Raw genomic sequence first — 17594 nt, 5'->3', positions numbered from 1 at the left:
TTAAGCTTGTTTTCTAATGGTTAGACTTGTTGACCAGCAACAAAGTCTTTTTGAGAAGCTGGTTTACTAAGAAAGTCTTGATGGAAACACCATTATCTAGAACTGGGGACCATCGTATAAGAAAAAGACCTGAAGAATTTTTTTTTTAAAGGGTTAGTTCACCCCAAAAAAAATTCTGTCATTAATTACTCACCCTTATGTCGTTCCACATCCCTAAGGCCTTCGTTCATCTTCAGAACACAAATTTAGAGCGCAACGCCACTCAAACTTTCAAGATCCATAAAGGTACTAAAGACAACATTAAAACTTGTCAACTTGACTTCAGTGGTTCTACAATAATTTTCTGAAGCGACGAGAATACCTTCTGTGCACACGTTTAATGTTAAACAAAAATAATAACTTTATTCAGCAATCTCTTCTCTTCCCTGTCATTATCCTTACGCGGTTATCGCAGTAAGCACAGTGAAGGCTTCTGTGTTCTACATCAGAATGCCATCTCATTACTGAGCAAAGATGCACATGAGAGCAGTGCAATGCATGGGTGTGATGCTGATGCAGGAGCCATCCAATAAAGAGCTGGCATTCTGATGTAGAACCTGAAAGCACTGGACATAAACAACATATGAGAATGATACAAAAGAAAAGAGGTTGTTGAATAAAGTCTTTATTTATTTTATTTTTTTTGCGTACAAAAGTATTCTCTTCACTTCATAAAATAAAAGTTACCGACGTCTTTAGTACCTTTAAGGATCTTGAGAGTTTGAGTGACGTTGCTGTCAATGGAGGCCTCTCTGAGCCATCGGATTTGATAAAAAATAAACTACTTTGTGTTCTGAAGATGAACAAAGGTCTTAGGGGTATGGAGCGACATGAGGTTGAGTAATTAATGACTAATGTTTATTTTTGGGTGAACTAACCCTTTAAAAAGGGATAGTTCACTTCAAATTATGTCCTTAAATACTCACCCTCATGTCTTTCAAAACCTGTAAGTCCTTCATTCATCTTCGAAATACAAATAAAGATAAAAAAGATGGTTGAATAAAGTTATTTTTTTCTTTATTTTCTTTGTACACAAAATGTATTCCCGTTGCTATATATAAAAATATGGTTGAACCACTGATGTCACATGGACTACTTTAACAATGTCCTTACTGCTGTTAGTAATTTATATCTTGTATCTTAATATCTCTAATATCTTAATTTGTGTTCCAAAGAGGAACAATGGTCTTACAGGTTTGGAACGACACAAGTAATCAATTACATAATTTTCATTTTTGGGTGAACTGTTCCTTTAACAAAAATAAAAAGAACATTTGCCTTTATGAACAAAATTTTTGAAACCTAGTCAAAACTCAAACAAGTCTATGTGGTCTTTTAAAACATGTTTAGAGAGGAGATTTGCTGCTCAAGCAACCTGCTTTCACTTTACTGAAGTTACAATTTACTTTATGACAGTAAATACACGGTATGATAGAGCTCGAGCGATGTCTCGCAATCAATGCTAGACAAGAACAAGAAGTGATTGCATACCTTTGTCAGGGAGGGTGTAGCTCAGAGAAAGGTAGTTATTAGTGACACAGCTCACACACACTCTTGCTGATAGTCAAGATGGAAATTTTCATTATGGGTTAGGGCCGGGAAAAAGGGAAAAGCAGTGCAAATTAGAAAAATCAACTCAATAGCTTCAGAAGTGTTATCAGGAGATGCTGGCCTAAATCTGCATGCTAATAAGCAAGTATTTCCAGGAGGGTATCGTTTCCAGTGGATCGCCACGGGAGTAGAAAACATGGGACCAGAAATAAGTATCTCTCCCAACACACTTGGTGCAGGGGTATTTTTAAGCCCGGTGCTGTCTGGGGCTCTTTGAAGACCACTGAGCGGAAGAAGCTTTTTCAGAGTCGTTTTTGAGGAACCGGGGACAGAAGGCTAGAACGGTGCTGCCTGCTTTGTATAGACTTTGACTGTGCAGACAATAGCCTTGTTGATTGGCATATAAATGTTCAAGAAAAATAAAATGGGTGGACAGATTTTATATTTTTCTTGAGCTCTTGGGATCAGTGTATATTCTTTATGATTTAATATAGTTCAAAGCTTTGTATAATAAAATGAATTCCATAAGGTGTGAATGTAGTCAGCTGCATCAGTCACCCACAGAGTGGGTGTCGGTGTAGCCCCAAAAATAGACCTTTCTCAACAAGGAGCAATCTGCCATTTCAAGTCCGTGTGCGCCTGCAAGCTTGTCAGTCTCACTTCCATCATCGTGCATCTGTGTCACACTGTGACACGTTGCATCTTTCTCTCATGCCACTGTAAAGTCCACCAGCCATGCCGATCTGGCAACCCGTGGCTTGGCCATGTCATTCAGATTCCATGCGCTGTTCTGTCAATCCTGCGGTATATGTCACCATTGCTAATCTGTAGTCTATGTAAATAGAAATCTAATTTCAGAAGCCCATACTGGGAACTTCTGGACCTTCATGACCTCGTGGCAGCTTTCTAGTCCAGCTGGCTGAGATTGACTGTTGCTGGGTTGTGTGGAGCAAGAGCCCACAGCAGCCAGCTCAGCGGATCTCAGGTGCTGACAGGCTGCATAAACACACTTTGAAAAGCTGCCTGCCCTGAAGGCCACAGACAAGCTCAGCGAAAAAGAAAATGGAAACAACAGCATAGCGAATATGAGCTGTATATTTCACAACTGTTACCAAGGGCAGGCAACCTACAGTATGTGCCAGCATGCAGCAGCATCTAAATGAGAGAGACACTTTGGGAGGTCAGAGGTAAACTGTACATTTGAGTTTCTTAAAGTGACTTAAATGGCATCATGGTTTAAAAAGTTTCATTAAATTGTTCAACAGTAGTAGCAGTATCACATAAATTCTACTAAATAATAACTTTTAATATATAACTTTTTTAAAATAACTTTTGTGGCTTAACATTTACAGAGACTGGTCCATATGGAGATTTGATTTGATTAATGTATGCTAACTTTGACAAATTCCTTGACAGTCCATATTAAAATGTAAGTTTCATTTTCATGACTGGATTTTGAGATTCCGTCTGCGTTTTCTGCTTCGCGGGAATCATAGCACTGTATGCGTCAAAAACCGGGTTGACTAGGTACTCGGTACCACCGGTACTTAAAGAAACCTGCTACCATGACATTTTCTTTTTTTTTTTTGTACCGACTTGGTACCGCAGTACCGGGTCTTTTGACAACACTATTATGGACAATTTGTACAAACCCACGTAAGCATTTTTTTTAGACATAGCAATCATATATTTTCAGAATACTTGGAATATATTCATATTATTGATATATTATTAATAAATTATAATTTTTTGTTTGTTTTCCACAGTTCAAAGAAAGTTTAATGGATTTACAGTGACACAAATTTTGTTTTGGGGTAATTATTTCCTTTAAAACAATCTCTTGAAATGACTCAAACGAATACACCATTTAAACAAAAAGCATATTGATATTCCTAACCTTCTGCCGTTTAGGTCAGCCTGATGTGTGACCTCTGTGAATTTTCATCAGTTACATCCTCTATTTGCTCTTGGGAGACAAACCAGTGTGTTTATTGGTGTAATCGAATTTGAAATGGAGGTTGTTGCAGATGGTCAGTGAGGGAAGGAATGTTTTCTAGTGCACACAATGCTGTTTGACTCTCATACACAAAATAGAAAGCAATCACTCCTCATCTAGTTAATCCCATAATTATTCACATGGACACTAATTTCCCAGCAGGGAGAACACTGTGTGCCTGGCTCATCTCTCTCTTTCCCTTTCTGTTCTCTTACTGTTTATTTACTACACTAGAACAATCACACTGAATGTTAAGCAAACAAACTAGATAATATAGCCTCAAGCTTGTTTTACATGTGTACTAGCTATAGCAGTGCAGAAAATGTTTGAGGGAGTGCCACAGCACTTCTATTAGCTGTGATACATCAGGGAATAAATATGGATCACTAAGACTGTTCACCAAAACCTAGTGAACTGCCAATGCAGGAAGCATTTTAGGCAATATAGGTATACTCCCAATTTGAAGGCTGCAAATAAATTAAGCAGCATGATTATGATACCTTAGGAATTTCAGGACATTAGGATTTGGAACACTGAAAAATCATTCATATTCCCACTATACATTTAAACATAGATTTTCTATTATATGGGATATCTCAACCTTTCGCATGAGATGGAGCAGTTTTAATCCTGAATCCACAAATGTTTGCTTCTATGTGCCCAGTGTCACTTGACAATTTCTCAGGTGTGTGTAATATATTACTTCAAGCCACAGGTCTGTATACTTTTGAGCAGGTATTTGCTATGCTTGACATGATCATATTTTGAATGACTCCTTCCAATGATAAGACCATCTGATGTATGCTGAATGTGGGGATCGTTAGTTGTCATAAGATGGATGTGACAGATACAGCTGAAAACTTTGAGTGCCTTTCCCCTCTCTGCACCAAATCAGCTTGGATTTGTAGCCTAAAGAGCTTCTAAATACCAACAATGTCATATTTCAAGTCAGGTGGACAGAATGAATCAGGAGAAAATGCTCTGATTATAGCCAGAAGGGTGCAACTCCACCATGGTTGGCATAATTCTGCAAAGAAAACACAGGATGTTGCTGGAAAAATTATTGTTTCAGTGCTCATAATATGGCAAGGACACTGCCCCCCTGCTGTGTAATGGCACATTTCAAGCCAAACACTTCAATGAAGTTGTATTTTAGAGGGCATGTTTGCTGCCATCAAATCATTCTGTGGAGGAAACTGCAGCAACATTAGATTAGATTATGTAGCTCATGCGTTTCCTCAAACAAGACATGATCTAATTCATTCTGAGAGTACATCCTTCTTCCTTCAAGATGTGCATGCTGGAAATTGAGCTTGTCTTTAAAAAAATATTTTTAACAATCTAAGTGGAGAATTGGAGGATGAATCTGACTCTTTTTATAGATTTTTTTTTACATCACTACAGTCGCTTCTATCTGAATGACACCCTCCTCAACCCACACACACATCCACCCCTCCCACTACCACAATTCTATAAATAAACCTGAAGCAGCTCTGCCTTTATAGGTCAGCTGAACTACAAAGTGCATATTTTTTTCTCTCGTGTGTACAAAGTGAAATTTCTTGAGGTGAATCGATACATAATTCCAAGAACTAGTAACTGGTTACTACAACCTTGTACGAGGGATTGTTGTTGCCATGGCAACAAAAGATCTTGGTGTAAAGACCATAAGAAAATGTATGCACAGCCATAATTCTGTTTGTGACGTATTCAAGTAAACACATTTTTATTTTGGGCTCCCCAGGCATGGCTCAGATAGAAGCAGATAAAAGAGTGGCACTTTGCTAAAGAGAAACTCAAAGTTGTGCTTCTAAAGTGATGAATCGTTCACACAGAAAAACAAGATCTGTAAACATTGCGAGAGGAGATAAGCCAGCGGCAGAGCTGTCTGACAGTCCTACCCACCCCAAACAGAGAGGAGAAGAACTGTATAGGAAGCATAAACACTTAAAATATAAACACTTATATTTTAGTTTCTATCTATCTATCTATCTATCTATCTATCTATCTATCTATCTATCTATCTATCTATCTATCTATCTATCTATCTATCTATCTACAACCCGAATTCGGGAAAAGTTGGGACGTTTTTTAAATTTTAATAAAATGAAAACTAAAAGACTTTCAAATCACATGAGCCAATATTTTATTCACAATAGAACATAGATAACATAGCAAATGTTTAAACTGAGAAAGTTTACAATTTTATGCACAAAATGAGCTCATTTCAATTTTGATTTCTGCTACAGGTCTCAAAATAGTTGGGACGGGGCATGTTTACCATGGTGTAGCATCTCCTTTTCTTTTCAAAACAGTTTGAAGACGTCTGGGCATTGAGGCTATGAGTTGCTGGAGTTTTGCTGTTGGAATTTGGTCCCATTCTTGCCTTATATAGATTTCCATCTGCTGAAGAGTTCGTGGTCGTCTTTGACGTATTTTTCGTTTAATGATGCGCCAAATGTTCTCTATAGGTGAAAGATCTGGACTGCAGGCAGGCCAGGTTAGCACCCGGACTCTTCTACGACGAAGCCATGCTGTTGTTATAGCTGCAGTATGTGGTTTTGCATTGTCCTGCTGAAATAAACAAGGCCTTCCCTGAAAAAGACGTTGTTTGGAGGGAAGCATATGTTGCTCTAAAACCTTTATATACCTTTCAGCATTCACAGAGCCTTCCAAAACATGCAAGCTGCCCATACCGTATGCACTTATGCACCCCCATACCATCAGAGATGCTGGCTTTTGAACTGAACGCTGATAACATGCTGGAAGGTCTCCCTCCTCTTTAGCCCGGAGGACACGGCATCCGTGATTTCCAACAAGAATGTCAAATTTGGACTCGTCTGACCATAAAACACTATTCCACTTTGAAATAGTCCATTTTAAATGAGCCTTGGCCCACAGGACACGACGGCGCTTCTGGACCATGTTCACATATGGCTTCCTTTTTGCATGATAGAGCTTTAGTTGGCATCTGCTGATGGCACGGCGGATTGTGTTTACCGACAGTGGTTTCTGAAAGTATTCCTGGGCCCATTTAGTAATGTCATTGACACAATCATGCCGATGAGTGATGCAGTGTCGTCTGAGAGCCCGAAGACCACGGGCATCCAATAAAGGTCTCCGGCCTTGTCCCTTACGCACAGAGATTTCTCCAGTTTCTCTGAATCTTTTGATGATGTTATGCACTGTAGATGATGAGATTTGCCAAGCCTTTGCAATTTGACGTTGAGGAACATTGTTTTTAAAGTTTTCCACAATTCTTTTACGCAGTCTTTCACAGATTGGAGAGCCTCTGTCCATCTTTACTTCTGAGAGACTCTGCTTCTCTAAGACAAAGCTTTTGATATCATTTAACTTAATTAATCACTAGATGTTCTCCCAGCTGAATCTTTTCAAAACTTCTTGCTTTTTTAGCCATTTGTTGCCCCCGTGCCAACTTTTTTGAGACCTGTAGCAGGCATTAAATTTTAAATGAGCTAATTAAGTGGATAAAAGTGTAAAATTTCTCAGTTTAAACATTTGCTACGTTATCTATGTTCTATTGTGAATAAAATATTGGCTCATGTGATTTGAAATTCCTTTAGTTTTCATTTTATTAAAATTTTAAAAACGTCCCAACTTTTCCGGAATTCGGGTTGTATCTATCTATCTATCTATCTGTCTGTCTGTCTGTCTGTCTGTCTGTCTGTCTGTCTGTCTGTCTGTCTGAGAATTCTGTCTGTCTGAGAATTTGACATGAATGTTGTAGTGAAGCTAAAACCAATGGCAGACATTCAGGTGATGTTTTGTAGTGATATTATTTGAGAAAAATTGCTTTGCCTACAATTTTCTGTCAATTTTCTGTCCTCTTTGATAGATGCTTTTATCAATTTCTAGGGGTTTGCAGCTAGCAGAGCTTTTTTACCTACACCCACATATACAAGCCGCGATGCAGGGCTTGTCAGGTCAGAAAGTACCTTTTACATTAGTAAACAGAAATGATATTTGTTGAATAGATCTATATCCAATGACAACCATAACCAAATAAATAAAATGACCTTAATGTGTTTTTCTTCCACAAAACAACCCTGGGTTTGTTCGGTTTGGACTGCTGGAGTGCACACAAGACCCTGGCAGTGACTCATGTTTATTAGTTCCTCTCTGCTGATTGGGTGTTCCAATACTCCCAGTCCATCCTGCATCGTGTGCAGTGAAACGTGATGCTGGGTCACTTCCCCCTTCCATCCCCGGCTGCCAACTCAACTGTGCTGCCTGCAGCCTCATGTCTCCCAGCATGCTTCAGTGGTCATAAACACACATGTGGCCAAACAGAGATTCTGCTACAGAAGTAAATACAAGCTCAGAGGGATTTTATTTTCAGCGTTTTTGTTTAGTGGTTCTGCAGAACCTACAAGCTAAGGGAGGAATTTATAAATGTAACACTTTACAATAAGGTTGAATTTGTTACTGTTCATTAGGTTTCATGAGCTAGAAAGAATTTCTACATTCATTAATACATTTTTAACATTTCAGATTATACAAATTAACATTGGATAATCTTACTGCAATACTGCAAATTGTTACTAATATTAAGTTTAAGATAAGCATTCAATGAACAGCTGATATTCATTGAACACTACCGAAACAACCCTTTTATTTTTTATAAAGAAATCATTTATTTTAATTATTCAGATTTATTATTACAAGTATTTTATATTGTATTTCTCTTTCAAAAAGGAATTATCCATGTAAGATTTTTTGCTTGTTCATGCTGACTGGTGTTTTGTATCCAAAAAATAAAAAATAACATAAAAATAAAAAATCCTGCCAGGAATTTGCTAAAAGCTCCCGCACACAATATAAGCCTGGGCGGCCATTGTCCTCAACCTCCAGATTACCTCTGATATGCTACTGTGTTCAGTATCCTGGCATGGCACTGCAGCCAATGGCAATGGTGGAATGACAGCAGAAATGGCCATGTGGCGCAGGCTACGTCTCACCCTGCTTGTACCCTCAGTCTGGTTATTCTCTCACTAAGCCCAATAGGAATGTCTTTCACATCCTTAGACTTAACATGACGGTGTCTGATGAATGGACTGCACCTAAAAAAAAGGTATATTTAAAACAAAGTTTGGACAAGGTGACACGGCAATCAGGCATTCAAGGCATGTGAACAATTGTATAGTAGCTATACTTCAGAAATTGAATGTGTTTGATTTTTCTCTAGTGTTGTATGTCATATAATATTTTATCTCTATATTATAGTGCATTTTGGAAAACAAAAAGATTGACCATATCAATAATGCATCTGCAGTTTGCTTAGCTAAATGTCTGAATTCCGTGACTGTTATGAGTGCAGCCATGCATGTGTATGTGTGTGAAAGTCCCCAATAGACTGCATTATGCATAGTACACAGAATGGGTCGCCTGCAGCACTAATTTCTGTCAAGGGCTCCATTAAAAGGTAAGGCTGGGCCCTCATCTGTGTCGCTTCAGCTCAAGGTTTTTCATTGCATTTATTATAGTCATGCCATACACACCCCTCGCATTTTCATTTCCTTATTGACCGCACTACTGTACTAACAGTGATTGGATCCTTTCGCTCTGGCCGAATTCAGAGAATAGGGTAGGTGGGCAACACTAGCCACTATCTCATCATGTCTGTGCCTGGCACACCCGGTGCACCCTGGGTAATTCATTTCTCCCAGGGCTTTATCATCATAGTGGGCTAGTGAATGATTTACAATGACAGCCAAGCCACGCCAAAACCCAGTGCTATGAGCCACGGCTCTAGTTTAAACAAAATTGTTCTGAGCATGAACTGTTGAGTGAATGTTAGATTAACAAGAGACAAAGTTAATCTAATTGAATCTACAGCAACTGATTAATAGAGGTATGCATAATAAATTGGGTCAAAAACAAGAAAGAAAGAAAACTGTGCAGCATGGCTTATTATATACTTTCCAGGACTATATGTAGCTGTATATTTTGTCTGACCAATGGCAAAAAAAAAACATTAATAAAACTCTTAAAATGTCGCAATTCCTTTTGGTGGCACGATTGACACAGAAATGACACATTTAACCTTCAACTCAAGAGCTACATTAAATGATGTAATGTAATACACAAGCTGATGTCAAACCAATATGTTATGAAAAATCATATCTTTTATTTTACACAAAAAAAAAATGCAAAGTAAAATGACAAATGATGTGTGCCACAAATGTGACATAAATTTACTTGTGAATTTGGATTGATGTTGGTATAATCTGAATACAACATGGACTGTAGCATTCTGTGTTGAAGCTGATGAATGCATGGTTTTGATTTTGATCTTTTTTGGTTATCTCTCCAGATGGAAAAGAGGTCGCTGTCAGATCCACAAGCTTTAGGAGTGACTTGGCCTGCCAGTAAGAGCTAAATGAGGGAGAACACTGGCCCCGAGGGAGCTGATTTTATCAAACTGTCATTGTGGCTAAAGTTTTTTAGGAACAAAGCAGCACCTGAAAATCAGCCTCCACTCTGCAGGTGAAGGTGGCAGAGTGGATGAATAATGCATGAAATTTATCTGCTACCGTTAATCATGATGAGATGGTGAGAGAAAAAGAGAGAGCGAGATGTGATGTGGCCTCAGGATGTGTTTTTTTTTCTCATTTCTCTGCTCAGCTCAAGTCACTGGATCCAGAGTCAATGTCTTTAGAGAGGTACAAAGCTTCCGATTGCTATTAAATTTAAAGGCACAGTGCAGGCAAAAAAAAGAAGACATTTCCATCATTTACTCACCGCGTGTCATTACATCATCTTTAGCGACACGAGGGTGAGGAAATGATGACATAATTTCCATCTTTATTTAAACTTGAACTATCACCCAGCTCCTGCAGATCCGACAAGGTTACAACTTCTACACATACATCAGAACACAAGCTTCTTCAGATGACTTTAGGTCACGTAAGTACAAGGATATGACTACGCCAAAAAACACGCCTACGCCAGAAAATTCAGTTAATGATCCACAAGTATGTATATAGACAATATTTCTGGGTTAAAAAATAGCTATATTTTCATATAAACTTACCCATACTCTAAGTATTCTTTCGGAAATTGGTCAACGGAGATACTGAAGAAAACTTTCTGCCATCAGAAGATAAGATGGAGTAATGCTTCATGGAAAACTGCATTTAGGACATAACTTGGACTTTGTGTTTTAATGTGATCCACACCGTGATCATTTGACTGATAAGGCTTCACAAATGGCTGGCTTAGAGCCATAATTACTCTCCACTCCCGCATAATCTTTCTCCACAGCGAACATGTCAATGCCGGCAAGCAGAAGTGTGCTCGCAAAGAGAGGAAGAAAAGGTAGAACATTCAGAGATAAGAAGGGCTCCTTTCCTCTCATCGATACAGTCATGACCCTTAAGATTTCAATCCATCACTGGGCTCTTAAGAAAGCACTCCCTTGCCTTTAATTAGGGCACAGTGACTAAAAGGATCTTGACTTATTTGACATGCAGCTCTGAACTATTGTAAATACACAACTATAAAAGCTACTGGAGACTGGAGGGTGTCAGAGATCAGAGATCTTACAATTGCAAGGTCATTAGTGTTATTTGGAGGTCAGGATGTACATGTCAACCGTGTAGAATAAAGTGATTTAGCTCAATGACCCACAAGGTAGTCAACATATGATTCATCTGAGAGGTTGATGCACACTGTGTGACCTATGTTAAACATTGAATTAATCACACACAAGGTTCCCTTCATCAAAGTCAACATCCTTTAAGCATGTGGTTTATGTATAGGCATCATATATTTATATACTATATGTATAAATAACATTCCTAATAAAAATAATTACTCCTGAGACATGACAATATGTCTTGCATGCATAAGCCACTGCTTTTTAAATCTAATTAATGTGTGCAGGAATTCAATAAGAATGTATAGCAAAAAATTACTCTGGAGACATATGACAACATGGCTTGCATACATTGCATATTATTAATCAAACTAATTAAGTGGAACATGGTTATGTTTGAAATAGATTGATAACAGACTACCAATACTGCCACAGTATGTAGTACATATATTTAATGTTCACAGAATGTGATTTTCATGCATGGATAACTGGATGATGTAAACAGAGCACATTGATTGAGATTATGAATCCCACAATGCAATGCAATTTCCACTTCCATTTTTGACTTGGACTTCCAAAAGTACAGATATTTCTTACACAAGTTTATGTTAAAAATGAATAATGATGTTAAAGGTTTTTTAAGGAACTATTTAGCCAAAAAAGGTTATTCTATGGCATCATGAAGCACCTTTATTTTTAAGAATGTAAGATCTGTAATGTGTAATAGCATGTTTGTACCCCACTCCAAATATATTATGTAACATTTTAGGTGACTGCAAGCAGTAGGACAAGCAGTAGTGAAATCACATATAACTGGCTGAAGACACAAAGAATAAATGTTACTGGCTGTTACAGGAACAGAGGTCAGTTCAGTGGCATTGAACAGGAATTTAAAAAAGACCAATCATTTTTTGTTTATGCTCAGAATCAGTACACTGTTTACACGCTCCACTGCAAAAAAAAAAAAAACAACAACAGCTGGAGCAAAAGAAAAAACTAAAATATATATATAAAGAATCTCCATCCAAAATTTTGCTGTTCTTTTTTATCGGTCTCATCTGTTAGATGCATTGGTTGCTCCACCTGTGCAACAAACCCAGGGAACATGCACCTGGACCTTTTGAGAGATGTTCTTAAGTGCAGCTGCTGAAAAATCAGTAAGCCGATTGTTTTAGATATAATCCATTGTCTTTTTTTGGCATTGAATCTTCACAGTCGACTGCACTGGTCAAGACCTGCAGAGCTCCTTGAGTAAGAGTGTTCAGAATGATGTGGTAGATTGTGGACAGCATATACGGCATTAGACACCCTCAGGGGAAGATGAAACCAACCTCAGCTTTAGTCTGCTCACTGACAGTGAAGGACACATAGAGAAGGAGAAAAGGAAGGAAAAGACAGTCGAGGGGGACTGAAAACGTCTCTTCATTGCATAATGGAGGAGAAAAAAACAGGAATTAATTTATCTGGCGGTTTGGAGGCCATGTTATTAACAGCCTGCTGAAATGCACTTAACTTATGCCTATTCAATTATGCTAATGTACACATGCAAATGACCACAGTCCACAACACCATGCTGTCTCAATTAGGTGACAGGCTTACAAGGGTTGGCTTTAGAGAGCGACCGGATTACTGTCCTGCTATCTGTCTACAAGCAAACAGCTTTTGCCCTGTGATTATCATCATGAGACATCAGCAGGGTGGGTTGACTCGCAGACTGAGAGGAGACATTCTGTTTTTTGGCGCCTGCACATGTGGGAGATTGTGGACGTGTATCTTCACATGTTATATTTACTGGTTTACTTCAGCACTGGCGCTTTAAGTCCAGCTTTTGAGGAGTTAGAGATATTTAAGATCAGCTTATGTCACAAGCTTTTATTTTTCTTATTATACAGATCAAATTGAACAATTCTGGAAAACATGAGTCAAGCGCCACAACATTAAATTATCACATGGTTGAAGCTCAACATGCATTAAATTACTCCAGTCGTCATTTCTGAATCATTGGGAACTTTTAACTGCACAATAAATCTGAATCACTGGTCTACATTATTGCTTGGCTTTCATGTCTAGCACATATTCACAATGTACCAAAAAAAAAAATTAGGTATTAAAATCAATAGGTTGAATTGTCAGAAGCTTGGTGAGTAATACATCATATTCAGTATGACCAAGGCCAGATTAATTACATCGATTCTGACCCTGAAATACACCATGCTGGCTTAAAACTAACAGCTTTAGCTCTGTGTGCAGCAATTTGAATTTACATGAGAGCTTTTCATTATTAAGCATGTCCCAAACATATGCGTGACCAACATGATATAGCTAACATGCTAAACACATATGCACTACATAGTCGCCACAGTGATTTTCATCCTTCTTAGAGTCTATAGAATAGCAGCATGAGTCAACATCAGTCGTCACTGGGTAATGAAATGCTTGAAGGGCCAATCATTTACAACAACAATGTAATAAGAATGAAAAGTACATTATAGCTCAAACATCTGAAAATTATTTTGCAACCACATTTAAAATTTTGGATGCCATTTTTGGACCTTTTTGGTATGGAAAGAGCAATAGGTAAATGTAGAGGAGCTAGTGACAGAACAGATGCTGACATTGTTGCTGTCCTCTGAACAGTGGTTTTGAAAGCAGCCCACTCACTTAAAGTCTGGTAGCGTGTCGCTGTCCGGTGCTGAAAGCGTTGAGGCAGGTGGCGCTGTCCAAAAGCAAGAGGTGCTGAAAGCTGCATGTCGTGTTGAAGAGCGCACACTTTGTGGGCGGCTATGAGGCTTGTTTGCTCAGAGCTGTCAACAGTCTCCTCAGCACCTAAGAGGTAGTTTCTTGCATTTCATCTGTTGCATTTTTAAAATTTAGGTAAGCTTCAGTCTGATGTCTGTGTCTATTGTCTTTTTACCATAAGCACTGCTAAGACAAGTCAAAAACAACTAAACCTTTAAATCTTGAGAGTTCAGTTTTCAGCTACAGGATCTTATTTAATTTAAACACAATTCTTGTTAGCAGCATCCGTTTGGATCGGTTCCAAATTAACAAACATTCCAATAATGTTGGAATACTATAATTATACTAATTTATTTATTTACTCATTTATTTTTGACTAGGATTCTATGCACTCTTGCTTCTTTGAATGCAAGAGCAACCTCATAGCTGTACAGTATACACATGGTTAAGACTACATACACACAGTGCTGTGCTCCAATATAGCCATCTGCAGATATGTATTTTTTTTTCTTTCTATTTATTTATTTTTATTAGGATTTATGGCTTGAACCAGATGCTTGGTAAATGTATACACTAAGCAGACAATCATAAAGCTAATTTTTGCCAGCAGGATAAATCCGTCAGATAAACCAAATCCACAGCAAGAGAGAGATACAGAAAGAGAGAGAGTCTATAAGGGAGATTAAAAAGAGGAGATTGTGAGTGCCGAATCCCACATCGCTGATCATGTGACCTTAATTCCACTCTGTCATTTCTTCCCGCGGAGTGTGAGAGAGATGACCAATCGCAAGGCACAGTTCATGAGCTCGTGAGGAGTGGGAGAAAAAAACCAACAACATCCCGCTAACCGCAAGTGAAGCTCAGCTACAGTCCAAAAAGGGGGAAGCACTCATACAGACTCACACTTGTCACTGCAATGCATATGCACACAAACAAGCAACCTCTCACATGCCGTTTACACCTAGTTTTGTTTCACTTTGGTGTTTCTTTCTCAAAAAAGCATGAGGGTTTTCTCACTGCATGTCATTGATTTGTTCAATCAAGGATGTAACGGCATATGTATGACTCTTCACTGACTCCTACAAGTCGACCCCTGTCCACATCCATGTCTATGGTGGTTTTACAGCTCTGTTATGGTCATGTTTTGTTCTACCTTCTGTCAAATATAAAGCTCATATAAATTACACAGCCGTTAGGAAAACAAAAACAGACATATCAATAGAGCTCCTGCCAGCATCACTCATTAACTATTGATGCTGTGTGAGATCTGGCACCACAGCTGGATACACACACACACACACACACACACACACACACACTCACAGATTGTTTATTTCTGCACTCATTGACAATGGACTCAATTCAAAACAGTCTCCATGGTACTGAACCAAACAAGAGGGGTGGCAGTTTAAACTCTAACAAGACCAAGGTAGTCAATTGTACTGTGGTGCTTTCAGCCATACAAAAACGGACATCTGTGATGCCTTCTGTGCCACCTTAAAAGTACAAATTAATATTCAAAATCAAGGACTATAAAATAAATTGATGTAAAAACAGCCTTTCAGGGAAAAAGAAAAGGAATCAGAGTGCAGTTTGCTTTGATTAAGAAAAGAGCCATTACATGAAAAATAAAAAATTAAAGAGACGGATGGCATGCAGTGGCTTTTGAGGATTATGCCAGGCAGGAGAATGGAACCAAATGGAGTGAAGTTGTTTGAAGCTCCGCAATAAGCCACTCTTACTCTCTTTCATGTTTTGAAATGAGGGAACAACTGTGCGTTAACCACAATCCAGCAGCCCCTTTGTTCCTTCTTTAGATCACGAGCTAATGAAGGAAGGGGCTGAAAAATGGTGAAACCGGAAGAGATCTGTCAATTAGGTGTGGTTTGACATCACTGAGAGTGTGAAAGGTGGGGAAAAATGATTGTACGGAAGGTGATAGCGCCTTGAGGTTTGATCACTCCATACATCAGGGGCTGCAAACTCCACTGGGAAAAGGGGTATGAGATGAGAGCTAAGTGTAGGCTTGTGGGGGAAGGGGTATGTAGAATTCAATCACAAAGCACATAAATAACAATTTCACCACTGCAATGACAGACAATCCTTATTTTTCTGCCTGCCTTCACTCATATCTTATTCACTTAAATGTGCTGTGTAAAAAATAGACCCTCTCTTTGCCCTCAAACTGACAGTTTTCAAAGAAAACGTCCAGGCAGGGCGAGGGACACTTGGAAAGGACCTCCTCATCACCAGTGTCAGAGTCAGTGAGAGCGGCAGTAGACGGCAGGAAGCTAGTGAAGTTATTCCTCCTGGAATCAGCCGTCACGAGGCACTGGAAGCAGTGTGTCTCATGCTCTAGTGAGTGCTATTATGGACAGTTTTCACTCAGTAATAAAATGCAAAAGCCTTTCACATGGCTGAGCATGTAATCACAACACATATGCATGTACATAGGGTACGTGCTGTAGTGTATTATTCTCATCATATGAGCAAAGTCAGATATTGCTATCTAAGCCATTTCAAGACTTTAAATTCCAAATCAGCATCTAATTTGAAGAAGGATGTTACAAAACAGTTCAGTACAAAAGTTATACATAACTAACACAAACACACACACACACACACACAGAGAGGGAAACACTGTTCTCAGTACAGTCAAGTGTCCCTACCTGGCGGTCAGTAGTCACTCCTGGGTTTTTGTTCAGAGCTGGAAGGCAGGAAGAGCAGGAGGTGGAGGCTGAAATAGAATTGAGTGAAAACACCTCCGTTTGTCCTGTAGAAATATGGATGCCCTGTGCACACACGTTCTCTCTCTCTCTCTTACACACAGCTCTGTCACGCAGCACTGAATTTCTCTCTCTCGCAACCTTCCTACTCGTCTTCCCGCCCACCTACCCCCGACACCCTCCCTTTTCCTATCTCTTTCTTTCACACACACTGTCATTCTCTCTCGTCACAGATGCGCACTCTCTCTCTCTCTGTCTCTCTCCAGGCACTCACTCATTTGCTGTGACACAAGCACTCTTTTGTACATACATTCGGTTTCTTTACTCGACAGACAAACAATCTCTTGCTCTGCTTTTGTCTTTCACGAACAGGGATGAACATCTATCCCATTTTTTTTTTTACATAACTAAGGTTATATTTGTAAAGGAATACCAGCTTGTTATTAACTGTGCACATACTAAAAGGTTCTCGACCAATGGGATGCGACCTAAAATGCATCACAGGTCAGTTGCAATACGATCGCAGAAAGCCACATGACGTAAAATGCAAAAATCTACCTTCTGAACCATTATATCTATAAAATTTAGAACTATACATACGTTTTGTGCAACCTGTCCTCCAACCAATACGCCCGTATAGGTCGTTTGTCCAAATCCCTGAAATACGACCCATCAGAGCGTATACTACAATTGCGCCCCTATTGGCAAAAGGTCGTTTTCATATTAATGTTTTGTACTCTTTTATTTGCACTCTGATTTGCGTTTCGTGTAGCTCAGTTGGTAGATTATTGCGCTATACATTGATAGGTAATCATGCTATCATGGGTTAGATCCCAGGGAACGGATGTGCACGAAAATGTATATGCATTTAAATAAACGTGCGTTTTGATTGGTAATGACGTTATACGTCATTTCATGACGACAG

The 17594-nt window shown here is 38.9% G+C and overlaps 1 protein-coding gene across 4 annotated transcripts in view; it reads right to left on the bottom strand.

The window, feature by feature from the left end:
• LOC132105861 (synaptotagmin-1-like) overlaps positions 1-17594 on the bottom strand; it is a 119872-nt gene that overhangs the window by 84903 nt on the left and 17375 nt on the right. For 2 of the 4 annotated variants that reach the window (XM_059511323.1, XM_059511326.1), the window contains exon 1: positions 16613-16793. The exons of the other annotated variants lie outside the window; for them this stretch is intronic. The gene's annotated coding sequence lies outside the window, so the exon portion shown is untranslated. Of the gene's footprint in view, positions 1-16612; positions 16794-17594 lie in introns of those variants that run through there. 4 annotated transcript variants of the gene reach the window in all.

The sequence above is a fragment of the Carassius carassius genome, chromosome 26, assembly GCF_963082965.1.
Source record: "Carassius carassius chromosome 26, fCarCar2.1, whole genome shotgun sequence".
Classification (NCBI taxonomy): domain Eukaryota; kingdom Metazoa; phylum Chordata; class Actinopteri; order Cypriniformes; family Cyprinidae; genus Carassius; species Carassius carassius.
Note: the sequence above shows the minus strand (reverse complement) of the source record. Positions and strands in the feature narration are given on the sequence as shown.